Raw genomic sequence first — 8,603 nt, forward strand, 5'->3', positions numbered from 1 at the left:
CTGGCTGAGAGGAGCAGCAGTCTACTGGCTGAGAGGAGCAGCAGCGTACTAGGGGAGAGGAGCAGCAGTCTACTGGGGGAGAGGAGCAGCAGTCTACTGGCTGTGGAGCAGCAGTCTACTGGCTGAGGAGCAGCAGCCTACTGGCTAAGAGGAGCAACAGCCTACTGGGGGAGAGGAGCAGCAGTCTACTGGCTGAGAGGAGCAGCACTCTACTGGCTGAGGAGCGGCAGCCTACTGGCTGAGTGGCTTAGAGGAGCAGCAGCCTACTGGGGGAGAGGAGCCGCGGCCTACTGGCTGAGAGGAGCAGCAGCCTACTGGCTGAGAGGAGCAGCAGCCTACTGGCTGAGAGGAGCAGCAGCCTACTGGCTGAGAGGAGCAGCAGCGTACTGGCTGAGAGGAGCAGCAGCCTAGTGGCTGAGAGAAGCAGCAGTCTACTGGCTGAGGAGCAGCAGCCTACTGGCTGAGAGGAGCAACAGCATACTGGGGGAGAGGAGCAGCAGTCTACTGGCTGAGAGGAGCAGCACTCTACTGGCTAAGGAGCGGCAGCCTACTGGCTGAGAGGAGCAGCAGCCTACTGGGGGAGAGGAGCAGCGGCCTACTGGCTGAGAGGAGCAGCATCCTACTGGCTGAGAGGAGCAGCAGCCTACTGGGGGAGAGGAGCAGCAGCCTACTGGCTGAGAGGAGCAGCAGCGTACTGGCTGAGAGGAGCAGCAGCCTACTGGATGAGAGGAGCTGCAGCCTACAAGGGGAGAGGAGCAGCAGCCTACTGGAGGAGAGGAGCAGCAGTCTCCTGGGGGAGAGGAGCAGCAGCCTACTTGAGGAGAGGAGCAACGGCCTACTGGGGGAGAGGAGCAGCAGCCTACTGGGGGAGAGGAGCAGCAGCCTACTGGCTGAGAGGAGCAGCAGCGTACTGGCTGAGAGGAGCAGCAGCCTACTGGCTGAGTGGAGCAGCAGCCTACTGGGGGAGAGGAGCAGCAGCCATCTGGGGGAGAGGAGCAGCAGCTCACTGGGGGAGAGGAGCAGCAGCCTACTGGCTGAGAGGAGCAGCAGCCTACTGGGGGAGAGGAGCAGCAGCATACTGGGGGAGAGGAGCAGCAGCCTACTGGGGGAGAGGAGCAGCAGCCATCTGGGGGAGAGAAGCAGCAGCCATCTGGCGGAGAGGAGCAGCAGCCTACTGGGGGAGAGGATTAGCAGCCATCTGGGGGAGAGGAGCAGCAGCTCACTGGGGGAGAGGAGCAGCTGTCTATTGGCTGAGAGGAGCAGCAGCCTACTGGGGGAGAGGAGCAGCAGCCTACTGGGGGAGAGGAGCAGCAGTCTACTGGAGGAGAGGAGCAGCAGTCTACTGGTTGAGAGGAGCAGCAGCCTACTGGGGGAGAGGAGCCGCAGCCTACTGGCTGAGGAGCAACAGCCTACTGGGGAGAGGAGCAGCAGCCTACTGGGGGAGAGGAGCAGCAGCCCACTGGCTGAGAGGAGCAGCAGCCTACCGGCTGAGAGGCACAGCAGCCTACTAGGGGCGAGGAGCAGCAGTCTACTGGGGGAGAGGAGCAGCAGTCTACTGGAGGAGAGGAGCGGCAGCCATCTGGGGGAGAGGAGCAGCAGCTCACTGGGGGAGAGGAGCAGCAGCCTACTGGGGGAGAGGAGCAGCAGCCCACTGGCTGAGAGGAGCAGCAGTCTACTGGCTGAGAGGAGCAGCAGCGTACTAGGGGAGAGGAGCAGCAGTCTACTGGGGGAGAGGAGCAGCAGTCTACTGGCTGTGGAGCAGCAGTCTACTGGCTGAGGAGCAGCAGCCTACTGGCTAAGAGGAGCAACAGCCTACTGGGGGAGAGGAGCAGCAGTCTACTGGCTGAGAGGAGCAGCACTCTACTGGCTGAGGAGCGGCAGCCTACTGGCTGAGTGGCTTAGAGGAGCAGCAGCCTACTGGGGGAGAGGAGCAGCGGCCTACTGGCTGAGAGGAGCAGCAGCCTACTGGCTGAGAGGAGCAGCAGCCTACTGGCTGAGAGGAGCAGCAGCCTACTGGCTGAGAGAAGCAGCAGTCTACTGGCTGAGGAGCAGCAGCCTACTGGCTGAGAGGAGCAACAGCCTACTGGGGGAGAGGAGCAGCAGTCTACTGGCTGAGAGGAGCAGAACTCTACTGGCTAAGGAGCGGCAGCCTACTGGCTGAGAGGAGCAGCAGCCTACTGGGGGAGAGGAGCAGCGGTCTACTGGCTGAGAGGAGCAGCATCCTACTGGCTGAGAGGAGCAGCAGCCTACTGGGGGAGAGGAGCAGCAGCCTACTGGCTGAGAGGAGCAGCAGCGTACTGGCTGAGAGGAGCAGCAGCCTACTGGATGAGAGGAGCTGCAGCCTACAAGGGGAGAGGAGCAGCAGCCTACTGGAGGAGAGGAGCAGCAGTCTACTGGGGGAGAGGAGCAGCAGCCTACTGGAGGAGAGGAGCAACGGCCTACTGGGGGAGAGGAGCAGCAGCCTACTGGGGGAGAGGAGCAGCAGCCTACTGGCTGAGAGGAGCAGCAGCGTACTGGCTGAGAGGAGCAGCAGCCTACTGGCTGAGTGGAGCAGCAGCCTACTGGGGGAGAGGAGCAGCAGCTCACTGGGGGAGAGGAGCAGCAGCCTACTGGCTGAGAGGAGCAGCAGCCATCTGATGGAGAGGAGCAGCAGCTCACTGTTGGAGAGGAGCAGCAGGCTACTGGGGGAGAGGGGTAGCAGCCATCTGGGGGAGAGGAGCAGCAGCTCACTGGGGGAGAGGAGCAGCAGCCTACTGGCTGAGAGGAGCAGCAGCCTACTGGGGGAGAGGAGCAGCAGCCTACTGGGGGAGAGGAGCAGCAGTCCACTGGCTGAAAGGAGAAGAAGCCTACTGGCTGAGGGGAGCAGCAGCCCACTGGCTGAAAGGAGAAGAAGCCTACTTTCTGAGTGGAGCAGAGTCCTCTGAACCTCATATGATGAATCTTGTTGCCTGCCTGAGTGTGAATTTTTAGCTTAAAGGGATACTTCAGCATGTTGGCAATGAGCTCCTTTATCCTCTTCCCCAGAGTCAGATGAACTCATGGATACCCATACACGTCCATTCATTGCTTTAGCTTGCATTGGCTTGCGAAATTACCTCTAACTTCCTTCATAATGGACACAGAGACACACAAATGGTATAAACGACTTTGTTTATGTATGTTTGTTTATGTGTAACTCTGTGTTGTTGTTTGTGTCGCACTGCTTTACGTTATCTTGGCCAGGTCGCAGTTGTAAATGAGAACTTGTTCTCAACTGGCCTAGCTGGTTAAATAAAGGTGAAATTAAAAAATAAATTAAAAGTAAATAAAGGTCCTCATGGCCAAAATAACCAAGTACCCCTTTAAGTTTCTATAAATATGCATTGTCTGCTCAGTGGGCCTTGGTCTGTTCTGGGAGTTGAGATTTAGGACCGGGCACACCTCTGTCTTGTGTGCAAAAAAAGGCAGGCTGGCCTCTTGTGTTGTTTAGAGTGGGACCGGGTGGAGATGGGGATGTGTTTGTGTCATTTTGTGTGCGCATGTTTATTTGCCAATGTGTGTGTGTGTGTGTGTGTGTGTGTGTGTGTGTGTGTGTGTGTGTGTGTGTGTGTGTGTGTGTGTGTGTGTGTGTGTGTGTGTGTGTGTGTGTGTGTGTAAGTCTGTAAGGGGGAGTGGCCATAATGTGGCCTAACAAGCCCAAGATGCTGCCCGAAGATTGAATTTCAGAGGCAATAAAACTGGTGACACTAAATTGATAACCTGATGTCAGGAAGTGAGTTACCATGGAGAGAAGAGAAGGAGAGAAGAGGAGGAGAAAAGAGGAGGAGAAAAGAGGAGGAGTGAAACAGAGGAGAGAAGAGGAGGAGAAGAGGAAAAGGGAGGAAGGAGGATGGGAGGAGAGAAGGGGAGGGGAATGGAGGAGGAGGGGAAGAGGAGGGGAGGAGAGAAGGGGAGGGGAATGGAGGAGGAGGGGAAGAGGAGGGGAGGAGAGAAGGGGAGGGGAATGGAGGAGGAGGGGAAGAGGAGGGGAGGAGAGAAGGGGAGGGGAATGGAGGAGGAGGGGAAGAGGAGGGGAGGAGAGAAGGGGAGGGGAATGGAGGAGGAGGGGAAGAGGAGGGGAGGAGAGAAGGGGAGGGGAATGGAGGAGGAGGGAAAGAGGAGGGGAGGAGAGGAGAGAAGGGGAGGGGAATGGAGGAGGAGGGGAAGAGGAGGGGAGGAGAGAAGGGGAGGGGAATGGAGGAGGAGGGGAAGAGGAGGGGAGGAGAGAAGGGGAGGGGAATGGAGGAGGAGGGGAAGAGGAGGTGAGGATAGGAGAGAAGGGGAGGGGAATGGAGGAGGAGGGGAAGAGGAGGGAAGGAGAGAAGGGGAGGGGAATGGAGGGGGAGGGGAAGAGGAGGAGAGGAGAGGAGAGAAGGGGAGGGGAATGGAGGAGGAGGGGAAGAGGAGGGGAGGAGAGGAGAGAAGGGGAGGGGAATGGAGGAGGAAGGGAAGAGGAGGGGAGGAGAGGAGAGAAGGGGAGGGGAATGGAGGAGGAGGGGAAGAGGAGGGGAGGAGAGGAGAGGAGAGAAGGGGAGGGGAATGGAGGAGGAGGGAAAGAGGAGGGGAGGAGAGGAGAGAAGGGGAGGGGAATGGAGGAGGAGGGGAAGAGGAGGGGAGGAGAGAAGGGGAGAGAAGGGGAGGGGAATGGAGGAGGAGGGAAAGAGGAGGGGAGGAGAGGAGAGAAGGGGAGGGGAATGGAGGAGGAGGGGAAGAGGAGGGGAGGAGAGGAGAGGAGAGAAGGGGAGGGGAATGGAGGAGGAGGGAAAGAGGAGGGGAGGAGAGGAGAGAAGGGGCGGGAATGGAGGAGGAGGGGAAGAGGAGGGGAGGAGAGAAGGGGAGGGGAATGGAGGAGGAGGGCAAGAGGAGGGGAGGAGAGGAGAGAAGGGGAGGGGAATGGAGGAGGAGGGGAAGAGGAGTGGAGGAGAGAAGGGGAGGGGAATGGAGGAGGAGGGGAAGAGGAGGGGAGGAGAGAAGGGGAGGGGAATGGAGGAGGAGGGAAAGAGGAGGGGAGGAGAGGAGAGAAGGGGAGGGGAATGGAGGAGGAGGGGAAGAGGAGGGGAGGAGAGGAGAGAAGGGGAGTGGAATGGAGGAGGAGGGGAAGAGGAGGGGAGGAGAGAAGGGGAGGGGAATGGAGGAGGAGGGGAAGAGGAGGGGAGGAGAGGAGAGAAGGGGAGGGGAATGGAGGAGGAGGGGAAGAGGAGGGGAGGAGAGAAGCGGAGGGGAATGGAGGAGGAGGGGAAGAGGAGGGGAGGAGAGATGGGGAGGGGAATGGAGGAGGAGGGAAAGAGGAGGGGAGGAGAGGAGATAAGGGGAGGGGAATGGAGGAGGAGGGGAAGAGGAGGGGAGGAGAGAAGGGGAGGGGAATGGAGGAGGAGGGGAAGAGGAGGGGAGGAGAGAAGGGGAGGGGAATGGAGGAGGAGGGGAAGAGGAGGGGAGGAGAGAAGGGGAGGGGAATGGAGGAGGAGGGGAAGAGGAGGGGAGGATAGGAGAGAAGGGGAGGGGAATGGAGGAGGAGGGGAAGAGGAGGGAAGGAGAGAAGGGGAGGGGAATGGAGGGGGAGGGGAAGAGGAGGAGAGGAGAGGAGAGAAGGGGAGGGGAATGGAGGAGGAGGGGAAGAGGAGGGGAGGGGAGGAGAGAAGGGGAGGGGCGGGAGGAGTGGAGGACAAGGAGGAAGGAGGATGGGAGGAGAGAAGGGGAGGGGAATGGAGGAGGAGGGGAAGAGGAGGGGAGGAGAGGAGAGGAGAGAAGGGGAGGGGAATGGAGGAGGAGGGGAAGAGGAGGGGAGGAGAGAAGGGGAGGGGAATGGATGAGGAGGGGAAGAGGAGGAGAGGAGAGGAGAGAAGGGGAGGGGAATGGAGGAGGAGGGGAAGAGGAGGGGAGGAGAGAAGGGGAGGGGCAGGAGGAGTGGAGGATAAGGAGGAAGGGGTTTGGGTGAGAACGTGGAAGGCCACCTGTGACACTTAAACAGAGTGAGAAGTCAAAAGTCTATTTTAGGCCTGTCCGCTCTAGCAGGACACAAAACCCTGGACGAGCTCTGTACCCCCCTGATGATGTCACAATGAGGCTATGGAGCGATGAACACATGTGGCCACTGCCAGGCCATAAAGACAGACAAGAGTGGAAAACGGAGGAGAGGAACGTGGAGAGAAAGCTGGAAAGAGAGATCTGATCTCGTATATCAGCTTTGATCCATGCTAACCAGAACCAGAGCTGGAAGGACAGCAAAGCACATTCTACAGACATCTACCACGGGAAACCACATTACTGTCTGAATGGAAACTCCAGAAAATCTTGCCAGCTTGGAGTGTAATTTATGTGTGATAAGGTTGGAATGTTCAAACAGACTTCTACTGTACGTATATGTGAAAAGGCCAGATCTGAGGTCAAGACGTCAACACATCAAATTCACAGTAAAACTAAGGCATTAAATAGAAGGCGGCACAGTGTACAAACGACAAAGCCTCTATTAAAGGCATTTTCCCAGATATTTGCAGAGATCACATTCATGGTAAGTGCTCCATATGTTGGAGCGTACATTACCTTTAAAGGCTGTTATAGTGTGCCGCTCCATAACGCATCCTAGATTTTATATTTCCAAGACAACCATACAACCTTGTGCCACTCCAATTGTTCTCCCCTCCCCCTCATTCTAGCCTCGCACTCTCTATTGCTCTCTCTCTAGCTCTCTCTAGGTCTCTCTAGCTCTCTCTCTCTATCGCTCTCTCTTTCTCTCTCTCTATCGCTCTCTCTCTAGCACTCTCTCTAGCTATCTCTAGGTCTCTCTAGGTCTCTCTCTCTCACTTTATCTCTAACTCTCTCTCTCTATCGCTCTCTCTCTATCGCTCTCTCTCTAGCTCTCTATTGATCTCTCTATAGCTCTCTCTAGCTCTCCCTCTAGCTCTCTCTAGCTCTCTCTCTAGCTCTCTATCTTTCTCTCTATTTATCTCTCTAGGTCACTCTCTCTCCTTATCTCTAGCTCATTCTCTCTTTCTCTCTCTCGCTCTCTCTCTCTATTTCTCTCTCTCTATTTCTCTCTTTCTCTCTAGCTCTCTCTCTCTCTCTAGCTCTCTCTCTTTCTCTCTCTAGGTCACTCTCTCTCTCTCCTTATCTCTAACTCTTGCTCTCTTTCTCTCTCTAGCTCTCTCTCTAGCTCTCTTTCTAGCTCTCTCTGGGTCTCTCTCTCTCTTTTTATCTCTAGCTCTCTCTCTAGCTCTCTCTCTTTCTCTCTCTAGGTCACTCTCTCTATCCTTATCTAGCTCCTGCTCTCTTTCCCTCTCTGGCTCTCTCTCTCTTTCTCTCTTTCTCTCTCTCTTTGTTTCTCTAGCTCTCTCTCTCGTTCTTTCTCTAGCTCTCTCTCTCTAGCTCTCAATTCAATTCAATTCAATTCAACTTCATTTGCTTTATTGGCATTTACAATATGAAAAATGAGAATCAAAATTGTCAACGGGACAACAGTAACAACAATAATCAAGTGTCAAAATAACCATACATTCAACAATAACAATAAGCATACAGTAGAGTACATGTGCAGGTTGATTGGTCTGTCAGACACTGTCCCTTAACTTATGGCAGGCAGCAATTTAGTGTGCTGCCAACCCACAGCTCTCTGCGTCGTCCCCCCACAGGACGGGTAGTCTACTCTCATTAGAGAGATCTTTGAAACCTCTTTCTCCCTCTCTCTGTAGATCTCTCTCTGTAGCTCTCTCTCTCTCTTTCTCTCTCTCTCTCTCTCTTTCTCTCTCTCTCTTTCTCTCTCTCTCTCCCCCTCTCTCTCTCTCTCTCTCTCCCCCCTCTCTCCCTCTCTCCCTAGGTCTTTCTTTCTCTCTCTCTCTCTCTCTCTCTCTCTCTCTCTCTCTCCCTCTCTCTTTCTCTCTCTCTCTCTCTCTCTCTCTCTCTCCCTCTCTAGGTCTTTTGCTCTCTCTCTCTCTCTCTCTCCCTCCCAAGGTCTTTCGCTCTCTCTCACTCTCTAGCGCTCTCTCAATTCAATTAAATTCAAGGGGCTTTATGGGAAACAAATGTTAACATTGCCAAAGCAAGTGAAGTAGATAATATACAAAAGTGAAATAAACAATAAAAATGAACAATAAACATTACACTCACAGAAGTTCCAATAGAATAAAAACATTACAAATGTCATATTATGTAAATGGTTAAAGTACAAAAGGGAAAATAATTAGCATTTACCATATTTACAATGGTGTTTGTTCTTCACTGGTTGACCTTTTCTTGTGGCTACAGGACACAAATCTTGCTGCTGTGATGGCACACTGTGGAATTTCACCCAGTAGATATTGGAGTTTATCAAAATTGTGTTTGTTTTCTAATACATTTTGGATCTGTGTAATCTGAGGGAAATATGTCTCTCTAATATGGTCATACATTGGGCAGGAGGTTAGGAAGTGCAGGTCAGTTTCCACCTCATTTTGTGGGCAGTGTGCACATAGCCTGTCTTCTCTTGAGAGCCAGGTCTGCCTACGGTGACCTACTCAAAAGCAAGGCTATGCTCAATGAGTCTGTACATAGTCAAAGATTTTCTTAATTTTGGCTCAGTCACATTGATCAGGTTTTCTGTCACTGTGTACTCT

Source organism: Oncorhynchus mykiss, chromosome 27 (genome assembly GCF_013265735.2).
Source record: "Oncorhynchus mykiss isolate Arlee chromosome 27, USDA_OmykA_1.1, whole genome shotgun sequence".
NCBI classification, from domain to species: domain Eukaryota; kingdom Metazoa; phylum Chordata; class Actinopteri; order Salmoniformes; family Salmonidae; genus Oncorhynchus; species Oncorhynchus mykiss.